Source organism: Triticum urartu, chromosome 2A (assembly GCF_056163025.1).
Source record: "Triticum urartu cultivar PI428250 chromosome 2A, HENAU_Tu73, whole genome shotgun sequence".
NCBI classification, from domain to species: domain Eukaryota; kingdom Viridiplantae; phylum Streptophyta; class Magnoliopsida; order Poales; family Poaceae; genus Triticum; species Triticum urartu.
The window spans coordinates 691,176,237-691,188,720 of record NC_141874.1 but is presented as its reverse complement, the minus strand read 5'-3'; the positions used below and the strand labels follow the sequence as shown (position 1 = coordinate 691,188,720).

Sequence of the window (12,484 nt, the reverse complement as noted above, 5' to 3'; positions counted from 1 at the left end):
ACCTATTTTCTAGCCAACCCGAATCTCGAGGGCGAGAGTCATCTTAAGGGGGGTAGGTTTGCATATCATATTTTATTTTGCATTTTGGTTGATCCTAGAAAATTCTACGCAACTCAAGGACCCACGGAGAAAGTTGGGGATTTCGTTATTTTCATATTTGAGTTTACTCAAATTTTGAGAATAGGATCATTTGATTTTATTTATTTTATCATCAATTATTTCTATTACAAAAAATATGAGACCGGGAATAAAATGACTTTCCAAAAATAGAGAATTATTGAGGATTTAATAATAAAATCAAATAAGATTTTATTTCGGAGTTTTTCGGTGTTTTATTTGAATTTAGGAAAAATGTGTGTTTTTCAAAACATGCATTTAGGGCCCAAATAAATGTTCAGTTTGTCGGGCTTGATTTTAGAAGCCCGGGAAAATTTATTTTGGGATTTTTGGAGTCCGTTTAGTATTTCTTCCGAGCGTAACTATTTAAAAAAGGGGGGGAAACCGACCTACGGGCCGTGTCCGACTAGGACTCCCGGCCCGTAGGGGCTTTATAAGCCGGCCCACCCCTGGTTGCGATTCCTGATTGCGATTCCTGATCCGATTTTCGTTTTAGTATAACTTTTCGCTCGTTTATCGGAATCAGGCGATTCAAGCGCCTAGAGTTTCGTCTCGAAACCCTCTATCCGTTTAACCAACTTAAACAAGATTTTGATACTGTAAAACTTGCCCTAGATCCAGATTACTAGAACGAAGTTGTTTTCTTTCGCCGTTTGACTTCCGTTGCTTCGTTCGATTTGATTCTTTTTGCCAACCGGAGTTCTTAAGTTGAACCTTCTAGTTAGATCTCTTATTTGAGTTTTACCTGTGCATTAGATGAGTACTTATTGTATGCTTGTTTGTTTGTTTGTTTGCGATAGAGTAGCCGGAGTGCGCCGCCTGTTACTTCGAATCGTTAGGTTTCCCGGATCATCAGCAAGGCAAGTAACACTTTGATCATACCTTTTCTACTACCCAGTTTTATTGTATTAGATCAATCCCCACACATTGCATGATTAGGATCTAATTAAATTGTGGGATGGGAAGTAGATGAGGTAGTACCTATTACCTGTTTATTATCAAACCTTTGGGAGTTACTTCTACGTTTGCTTATTATGCCATGCTATGCTAGTAGACGTGGAATGGGTGAGTGATATCCATGACAGATGTGAGATTGTTAATTAATGGTTTATCTAAGGTGGCAACTTAAACACACATCTGGGTGGATTGAGGCACCTGGGTATTCCAGGGCTTGCCTGTTTTCTTTTGGACCGCCACCCAGGCTCAAAGGGATCATAAGACTATTCATACTAGAAACTTCCGTGTGCAGCCACAAGCTATTATGGGCTCTAGCATAGTTGACTAAATTGTGCGAACTCTTACAGTGGTAGACTAGCAGATGTAGGGGATGTAAGTGGTACGGTCTACCCGATCGTAAGGTGCTAGCGCTTCTGAAAGACTATGTCTCGGTCATCCGTCTTCTCAAACACCATGTAGTGCGAGAAAACAAACGGAGGCGATCGAGTCTTGTGGGGAAAAGTGCGCAAACCTCTGCAGAGTGTAACAAACTAATCATGGTTAGCCGTGTCCCCGGTTATGGACATCTTGAGTATCTAGTACCTGGATTTTCATGTGAATCTCAACATGTTACTCTAAATTAATTTTGTTGGGTTATGTTTAATGATGACGCTTAATTGGGATTGAGAATGTTGTCAACCATTCTCAATGTTTAACAACCACCATGATAGTAATTAAATTTTATTCCTTTGAAGTAGGGAAAAATTGGCTTTACGCAAAACTGTAACCATAGAGCTTTCCACCAGCCAAATATGCATATAGTATAGCTGTTCATTCCATTACTCTCTATGTGTTACCTTGCCAGCATATTCCATGTGTTGACCCGTTTTGGGCTGCAATGTTAATGTTGCATACTTTTCAGACGACAATTAAGGAGTTTTTAGGTCGTGGTTCTATACTCAGTGATGCCGTTGGAGTTGATGGACTCACTTATCTTCCAAGCCTTACGCTGTTATAGTTAGTAGATGGCCTTAAGCCATATTTATTGTAATAAGTTCTCTTTTAAGACACTCGATGTAATAAGTGTGTGATTGCTACTCTGCTATAAATCCTCCGAGTACTGTGTGGTGTCAGCATTACTGATCCAGGGATGACACCGGAGCACAGAGATCAGACTGTTTGAGGTCTGGTCACTACACCATAATGGCAAATTTAAGGGACACAAATATAGATAGCAATATATATTACTACCATAGATAGCAGCATCCACACATCGCACTTGCTCATGCAGACACCTCCAAGTTCACACCACTAGCATATTAGATAAGTTTAGACCACACATCACAGTACTACACTTAGATAAAGTTCATACTACATTACCACTAAAAGTTTCCACCATCAGACAACCACATAAAGTTCACCAAAATAACTGAGGCTTCCTCCATCATATGACAACCAGGGTCTAGGGCAACTACATGTTAGGGTTTTTGAGGACCTTGTGGAGGGCAGAATGTTGAGCCCTTATCTTGTACTCATCACTGCTGATGGATGTAGCCCGACAATGTTCCATCAGATGCTCCAGCAACCCAGACCTGGGCTTCTGCCTGCTGTAGTAGGGGCACCGGTACTTGTCCGTCGTCCAGTTGTAGTACATAGCAGGTCCTTGGGCCCTGATCTTCTGCACCACCATCTCTTCAAAGGACTCGACGTTCCCCTCGACCACATCATCTCCAGATTGATACTACACACATTAATGACTGACATTAATACATTATGCATTCAAATACTATAAACATCTAACACTAACTCAATGCACAAATAACATTTCAACTAGGTCTTACCTCGTACGGCTCATCCTCATCACTGTCATAAGGGTAGTACCCAGATGAGTCAAACTTCCTCTTGTTGCCAACAAGATCCTCCTTCTGCTATATTGTCAACCAAGCAAGTCATTTATAAGGAATTGAATTGCACTTCAAATAATGTCATTACAAACAAGTTGATTTTGCATAATGATGGAAAGCTCCTAACTATATTGAAAAGGTGCATAGTTACAGATGCTATGTACATTTCAACAACTAATTCATAGACTATATATGAAGCTATATAGATACTAAACAATAGGGTTATGAACATACAAGTTCATTCATATGGACATACAAATTCAGATTTTTCTTTTGAACATGCATATGAAGGTATAAATGAATATCATTCCTCTCTTATTAACCAATGAGATAGCAGTTTTTGACAGACAATGCAAATAGGACCTTTATATATAACTTTACAAACATGTCAGGTTTTCATTTCATTTGTAAATATTAATAAATAATTAGTTCATAGCAGTTCTTAATGAGCACTCATATGTCAAAATAAGTGAAATGGTGAAGCCTAACTCCTACATCTAATTAAAATACCCTAACTCCAGCATCTAATTAAAAAACACTAACTCCTAGATCCACTGGAACATTAAATCACAAAATTTACTTACATATATCATTGGATATAAATGAATCCACTACAAATAACACTAACTTATACATCTAATTAAAATATCATAACTCTTACTTCTACTGCATCATTCAGTCACACCATTTAGTTACATTTATCTCTGCCTATAAATGAATCCAATACAAAAGAAACCTAACTAAACATCTAATTAAGAAACACTAACTAGTACATCTACTACATCATTCAATCACAGAATCTATATAACTGTCTATAAATGAATAATACAAATAAACCTTAACTAATCAACTAATTAAAAAACCATAACTACTACATCTACTGGATGATTCAATCATAGATCATACATATAACTGGCTATAAATGAATCCAATACAAGAAAATCCTAACTAAACATCTAATTAAAAAACCCTAACTACTACACCTACTGGATGATTCATATGACATTCGTGCATGGAGTTATGCAACAACAATTTAATATGAGTTGGTCATCTGGCATAGTTGCATGTCTAGCAAACCTACTTATGTTTCACTTAATAAGTACAGGAATCCTACAGATCAAAAATATACATACCTACAATTTGAGTTTATGGATAATGAAGTGAAGCTCCTAACTATTTTGAAATTGTGCACTAGTTAAACATACTGTGTTCATTTCAACAATTAATTGATAGACTTCAAATGAACAAAGTAGGATTTTAACCTCATTTGTACAATATCAACTTTAATAGATACACTGGGTGGCGGCTCAGCCCCTGCCGTGGCCCACAGAGGGAATATGCAAAACAAATCTAACAACATATACAACATAGAACAAAATCTGAGCACATGAGGCAATCCAGATTCTAATATAAAAAACCTAACTCTCGTTATGATCTCTCTAGCATTCAACCATGAATCAACTACAAAAAACCCTAACTCTCAAATGGGGTTCCCCATTCAATCAAAAAAACCCTAACAAGCAGAAGGGGGTGCCGCATTCAATCACAAATCTATAATAAAAAACCCTATCCACTAAATATTTTGCTTAACAACTACAACTAAGAGAGGAGGGGAACAAGAAGGATTACCACATCCACCACCTGCTTGTCGCTCGCCTCCGCACCTGCATCTAGTGAGCCGCCAGACGCCGTCACCACCAGGTCCGGCACGATGGAGTCCGAGCCCACCACCCCCTGCTCCACCAGATCCGCTGCCGCAGCGACCGATCCAGCGACTGCGGGTGCAGCATATCCCGCACCGCCGACGGCGGCCACTTCTTGGATGGCATCTGCCGCGGTGTTCGCAGCCTCGACCGCAACTCCGTGCGCAGCGGCGGCAGCGCCACCACCTTGCGCCATCGAAGCCTAAGAGAACCCACCGGAGAGAGGGAGGTGGTGGGGTTGACCGAGTAGGTGCGGTGGCGGGGCGATGGAGACGAGGGGGAGACGATGCGGCAAGGAGAGAGGGAGTGAGCCGATTTGGGGGGAAATGGTGGGGGCGATGCGGCCGGTGGTGGTTCCCCTCCCTCTTTATAGGATGTGACGTTTTTGGAAGTTTTCGTGCGCCGCGTGGCTAGCCCACGACCACCGCCGCCCACGCCCACGACCGCCGCACGTGACAAGGGAAAACGATACGGCCACGTACAATACATGTATACCCTCAGTGTACAAAAGTAATCTGGCCGGTGCAGGCTTGTATAGGGCTATACGCACGCTCTCCGCGGGCATAAAAAGATGATCGTGCCCCTCTTCACGAATCGTTTTTGACAGATCTCAGCCGTCCTTGTGTTTCTCCCCCTCGCGTTCAGCCCAAGGGGGGAGCACCGGAGCAGAAACGAGCATGAAAGATCATCAATAATCAAGAGATAGTACTTATTCCTTGAAACACTAGATAATTAATGGTGCAGTCCAAAGATCACAATGCAGGAAATCAAAGGGAGCAGTAGTTTGACTAGTGGAAGAAGAAAATGGTAGACGAATGTGTTTGCCGGTTTGACAAGCATGACACAACCAACTAGCTGAACATAGGTTTATTACAATGATCTAGAACTTTATTGTTGCAAAAAGTAGCATCTCCGGGATGGCCCAAACGCCGATGCCAGAGATCGGTGAGGCGCGAGACGGTGACGGCGAGAGCGGTGGGGCCAGCCGGGGGGAAGATGTCATTTTCTGCCTTTGGTAGTAGGTTGTTGGCATGTGTGTCATTTATTATACTGAAGTTTATGCATGTTGCTTTGCGGTGGGAATGTTACTACTTCCATTTTGGTTTGTCAGTACGTCTCAACTCTAACTGATGACTTATTTATAGAATTGGGCGCATGTCTTTTCTGTAGAAAAATGTTTTAAAGTTTGGCCAAGTTTATAGTAAAAAAATGTGAACATTCACCATACCAAAGCAGTGTCATTAGATCCAGTGTGAAAAGCACTAACATATTTTATAATAGATTTGACAAGTTGCTTAGTTTACAAGTTTGATTTAAGACGAAACTAACATTAGAAGTAAATAAATGAAGGGAGTATAAAACACACATGAGACCGAAAGGAACATTTCGGTTCAGCGGCCAAAGACCTCGAACCATGTATAAACAGACAGACGAACTCTTTAGACACGTTTTCTTCGTACATCCAACGTATGTCCTTCTCGTGACTCCTCTCAACGCTCGAGTGACACCTTCTCTAGGATGCCAGTGAGATTTGCCAAGGTGATGCTGGCCGTGAGATGTCTGAACCCGTCGGTTTTCAGGACGTCTGCCAGCACATTCGGGGACGACGACATAAATTTCAAGCACGCGTCCCTCAGCAGCGGGCACTGGTGCTGCTCCGCCAGCGCCAACGTGGTCGCCACGGTCCGCACGTCCAAGCTTCTGCGCAGCTTCACGTCGCACGCCTGCTTCAGCTTGTCCACCCCGTACCGATCCGCGGCAACCAGCAGGTGCTGCGTCATCGCGACGCCGCAGTCCTCGCCGTCGCCCGGCAGCGAGTCCGTGTAGATGAAGCGCAGGAGCATCTCCAAGACCGCCGGCTCCATGTCGGGTACCTCAATGTGCTCCGTGCCCTTGCCCTTCATCGGGCCAAAGAGCTCGGCGTCGAAAACCGGCGAGCGCGCGGCGAGCATGCACCGGTGCGCGCGGAACGCTCGGCCGGCGACGTCGATTGTCACGTCTGCGCCCTTGCCGTCTCTGAGCATGCGCTCGAGGTGGCCGAGCATCTCCGGCAGCGGAGCGGCGGCTGCCGGGCCGGCCTTCGTGCGCTCCGTGCGAGGATTGATGAGGGTGACGACGCACCTGATTGTGAGGCAGTCGTCGACGAGGTACCGCCGCGATGTAAGCTTGGATCTGCGCACAAATCCTGGAAACGTCGGGCTAATGTCCGCAGCGCAGAAGTGGTCTGTGTCCGACGTCCTCCTGTTTGCCATCGTCCCGTGGCGGTCCACGAGTGCTATGGTGATCCTTGCCTTCACAAGCACGACTGTGGTTGCTTGACGACGGAGACATACAGACGCCGCTGCGTAGCACGGGCACTCCTTTTCATGTTGACTATACCTCGAGGTCGAGGTCGACCACCCACCAGGGTAGAAGCTGATAAACCAATCGTGGCCGCCGACGGTGAAGTGACCGGAGGTCACGCCACGACCTTGTTCACGGGAAGGTCCCTGATCTGCGAGTAGTTTACCAGCACGAAGTCGTGCGACACGGACGCGCTCTCTGCGACGCATCTCGACGGCGTGTCCGCTTGTCTGGGAGCTTCCCTGTTGGTGAGACGACGCCACACATCCATCTTGCCGGCCGGCGTCACACCTGACCAACGATTTTGATGTTTAATTTTGGGCAAAAACTATCTTTCTTTGAGACAGACAGAGGGCAGGCCGGGCAGAGAATCATGTGATGTGATGATATTATATACGGGTTTGCTATTTCACATCTAGATGTGAAATAGTTATCTCACATCTAACTTGTGCACCACACGATTAGGAGATGAGATATTCGTGCAAATTGCTTGATTAGGCCGTCGTTGCGCATCCGGTTCGCTTTGTCTCGCGTAAGGGAGGGGAGCGCTTGTGGGCCTTTTGTTTGTTCGCTTGTCCTCCGTCGGGCCACACTTTTGGTCCAATTTTTCATGTGGGTTGCACATGTGCGTAACAGGAAGAGGCGCATCCGTTCGTTTCTGTAGTACAAAAAATCACGTGAGCCATCCATCAGTCCGTTTCCCATTCTTTCTTCTCACTCTCATTTCCCTTTTCCTCTAACAAAAACGTTTTTTTTTGTTTGTTTGTTTTAAAAACATGAACCTTTTTAGATTCATTAATTTTTTTTATTTTCTTGTTTCCATTTCTATTTTTTCTTTTCCTTTTTTATTAATTTGTTTTAAATTCAGTTACTTTATTTAACTTTTTTTAGACAAGTTACTTTATTTAACTGATTTGCTAATTCTCATCTTGATAGTGGGTTGTTTTGTTGCATGCGTTCTATGTCGCGTCGTGCGTCCAATGTCCACTTGTCAGCCCATTCCCGAGTGTGTCTTTTGTTGGCCCATTTTCGCATTGTAATCTAGGGTCCATTTCGATTTTGTTTATTCCTATTTTCCTATTTGTTTTTATAAGTTGCGTGTGTTTCAGTATGTTTTTTGTTTATATTTTCTATTCCCCATTTATTTTTCTTTTTTCTCTTCCCTTTTTCCTTTTTATTTATTTATTTTAAATTCATGAACTTTTTCCATTCTATCATCTGTTCGCTTTAAATGTTGCGTAAAACATGGTCACGGGTTGCTTTATCCGAGCGGCCCGTGCCACGCCATACGTTTGGTGTCCGCTTGTGAGCTTGTTCGCCCGTACATCTTTTGTTGTGCTATTTTCGTAGAGCGTTTTGGAGTCTCGTTTCGGATAGGTTTTGCTAATTCTCATCTAGATGTGAGTTAAAAATGTCTCATCTAACTCATATATCGTTAGATACGTGTGCTTCTAAGTCATGTTTGTTGCTGTCATCTTTTCTATTCGTCCCTCATGAACCAGTGAGACTCGATTACCTTTTTTAGTGGGCCGTTTTCATGTTTTTGTGTATTGGGTTTATTTTGTGGGGTGCATCTTTTCTGTGGACGACTAAATTTCTTTTTATTTCCTATTTTTTGGCTACTTTGATCCGAACTAGATGGGATTTTGTGGACGACTACATTTCATCGAGATGGGATTTAGTGTTGTCTCATCTTAGTCTATAACCGTCTGATTTGTTTGCTTTAATGTCCGCACAAACTCATTCATGCATGCTTGTGTCAACTCATTCTTTTTTTGTGACACGTCCTCTTCTCCTGTTTGTTTTTGTGTTGGCATGGTCTCGTCTTTATTTTTCGCATGGGCCCATATATGCGGTTGTTGGGGGTTGTTTCTTTTTTGTTTGTTTTTGTTCTGCGTGTGGCATGATGAAGAATTTGTAGAGTCCGCCCAAGAGGAGGGCCATTTATATAATGGGAGCAGATATAGGGTTCTTTTTTGTCTAGATGAAGGATAGAAATGTGTAGAGTTTAGATCGGTGGGAGAAGCGTCTGAACGCTTTATTGTCCTTATAATCCTTGACTCGCAACTGGGATCATAGTTTCATAGTTGTTCCAATTGCAAGTTCACCATTGACTCGCAACTGGGCTCGTAGTTGTCTAAATTGAAAGCCCACCCTCGACTCGCAACTGGAGCATGTGTTTTGTTTTCCAGCCCAGTTGCAAGTCCACACTTGACTGGCAACTGAGCCCATAATTTTTTCACCCTAGTTGCAGTTCGGCCCTTGACTTGCGACTAGGCTCATAGTTTTGTAGTTGTCCTATTTGGAAGTCCACTATCGACTCACAATTAAGCTCATTCTTGTCCGAGTTGCATACCAACCCTTGACTCGCAACTGGAGCCCGTGGTTTGTTTTTCACCCCAGTTACAAGTACATCCATGGCTCGCAATTGGGCTCATAGTTTGTAGTTGTCCTAATTGCAAGTCCACCCTCGAGTCGCAACTCGTGTCGTAGTTTTGTGTAGTTGTTCCAGTTGCAAGTCCACCCTGGACTCACAACCCGTATATTAGTTTTGTGTAGTTGTCTCAGTTGCAAGTTCACCCTGGACTCGCAACTTGGCATGTAGTTTGTTTCATTCTAGTTGCAAGCCCACACTTAACTCGCAACTCAGCCTATGCTTTGTTTTTCATCCTGGTTGCAGGTCCACCTTTGCATCAGAACTAGGCCCGTAGTTTGTTTCATCCCAGTTGCAAGTCGACTCTTGACTCACAACTGGACTCATAGTTTCATAGTTCTCCCAGTTGACAAGTCCACACTCAAATCGCAACTGAGTTTGTAGTTGTCCCAATTGCAAGTCCATTGTCAACTCGCAACTGGAGCTTTTATTTTATTTTTTTCATCCCAATTGCAAGTTATCCCTTGACTCGCAACAGGGTCCATGATTTGTTTCATCTGAATTGCAAGTCAACCCTTGACTCGCAACTAGGCGGTTGCACGTTCACCCACGACATGCAAATGGGTTCATAGTTGTCCCAATTACAAGTCTGCCCTCGACTCGCATCTAGGAATGTGTTTTGTTTTTCATCTCAGTCGCAAGTCCACGCTCGACTCACAACTAGACTTGTAGTTTGCTATTGTCGTAGTTGCAAGTCCACCCTTGCCTCGTAAATGATAACACAATTTTTTGTAGTTGTCCGAGTTGCAAGTCCATACTTAACTCACTACTAGACTCATAGTTTATTTCATCCCAGTTGTAAGTCCATCCTTGACACGCAACTGGGCTCATAGTTGTCCCAACTGCAAGTCCACCCTCGACTTGCAAATAGGCCCATAGTTTTGTTGTATACTAGTTGCAATTCGACCCTCGACTTGTAACCAGTATCGTAATTTTGTGTGCTTGCCTCAGTTCCAAGTCCACCCTCGACTCGCAAATTGTATTGTAGTTTTGTGTGGTTGTCCCAGTTACAAGTCCACCCTCGACTTGTAATTAGGCACGTAGTTTGTTTCATCCAGTTGCAAGCTCACCCTTGGCTCACAACTCGACATGTGTTTTGTCGTTTTACATCCTAGTTGAAGGTCCTCCCTTGACTTGCAACTGGGCATACATTTTTTCATCCCAGTAGCAAGTCGATCCTTGACTCGTAACTGGGCCTTTAGTTTTGTAGTTTTTCTAGTTGCAAGTACATCCTTGACTCACCGTTGAGATCATAGTTTTCTGAGTTGCAAGCACATGCCCGACTTGCAACTTGAGCTCATGTTTTTGTTTTTCATCACACTTGCAAGTCTACTTTTAACTTGCAACTGGGCCCATAGTTTGTTTCAACCCATTTGTAAGGTGAACCTTCACTCGCAACTAGGCTCATTGTTTCATAGTTGTCCTAGTTGCAAGTCCACTCTCGACTCGCAAGTGGGCTCATAGTTGTCGTAGTTGCAAGTCTACCCTCTACTTGTAACTAGGCATGTGTTCTCTTTTTCATCCCAGTTAGAAGTCCGCGCTTAACTTGTAGCTGGGCTCATAGTTTGTTATTATCCTAGTTGCATGTCCACCCTTGACTCACAAATGGCATCACCGTTTTATGTAGTTATCCCAGTTGCAAGTCAACCCTTGACTCGCAACTAGGACCAAAATTTGTTTCATCCTGGTTGCAAGTTCACCCTTGACTCGCAACGGGCCTTGTAGGCTCGTAGTTGTCCCAGTTGCAATTTCATACTCGACTTACAACTGGGCCCCTGGTTTTGTTGTCACAATCACAACTCCACCCTTGACTCGCAACTCGTATCATAGTTTTCTATAGTTTTCTTAGTTGCTAGTACACCCTTGACTTGCAACTCGTATTGTAATTTTGTGTAGTTGTCCCAGTTGCAAGTCCATCCTCAACTCACAACTAGGCTCGTAGTTATTTTATCCAGTTGCAAGCCCACCTTGACTCGCCGCTCGACATGTGTTTTATTTTTAATCTGAGTTGTAGGTCCACCTTGGACTCGCAACTAGGCCCGTAGTTTATTTAATCCCAGTTGGAAGTCGACTCTTGATTCGTAATTGGGCTCGTAGTTTTGTAGTTGTCCCTGTTGCAAGTCCACCCTCAACTCGTGATTGGACTCATAGTTTTCCAGTTGCTAGTCCACATTCAAGTCGCAATTGGGCTCGTAATTGTCCCAATTTCATGTCCACCCTTGACCCGAAACTCAACCGACCCAGTTGCATGTCAACCCTTGACCCAAAACTCAACCAACCTAGTTGCCTGTCCACCGGAGACACACAACTTGCCCTGACCCATGTGCATTTTCACACTTGACCCAAAACTCAACCGACCAAGTTGCATGTCCACCCTCGACATGCAATTTGATAATTTTAGTTTTTCCAATTTTTTTTGTCGATCGCCTGGCTTTTAAAATGTCCGTCGTGTTTAAAAAAAAGCATTATGTATTTACAAATTTTTCATCGTGTATTTAAAAAAAAATCACCTCATCCATATTTTTTTTGTGTGCATGTGTTTTTTCTTTCTTTTTTGATTCTTTTCTCCACCGTGTGTCTTTTATAATGTTCACCACATTTAAAAAAGCATCATTTTTATAAAATGTTCATGACGTGTTTGTAAAATGTTCATGAAGTATCTTAAAAAATAATCATACATAAATATTTCTGTGTGTATGTGTTTCTTCTCTTTTTTTTTGATTTTTTGTCTCCATCATGTGAATCTTAAAATGTTCACCAGGTTTAAAAAGATGCATCGCACATTTATAATTCTTTCATGATGTGTTTATACAATGTTCATCGTGTATTTTCAAAAATCATATTCACCTCGTCCACAAATATTTTCGTGTGTGTAATATTTTCCATTTTCAACTTTGCCAAACAAACACTTGATTGATGCATGCAAGTTGATTTCTCATGTGCTAATAGAAAAGGAACAAAGCATAAAGGTGAGAGTGACAGGCAGACAGATGTTTTACATTAACGGGTTTCTTTTCTACGCGATGTGTTACACTCATCCACATCGG

At 42.9% G+C, this 12,484-nt stretch overlaps 1 pseudogene; it reads right to left on the bottom strand.

Moving 5' to 3' along the window:
- Positions 1-6,150: 6,150 nt before the first annotated feature.
- On the bottom strand, positions 6,151-6,912 carry LOC125527460 (BTB/POZ and MATH domain-containing protein 1 pseudogene; annotated as a pseudogene).
- Positions 6,913-12,484: the final 5,572 nt, after the last annotated feature.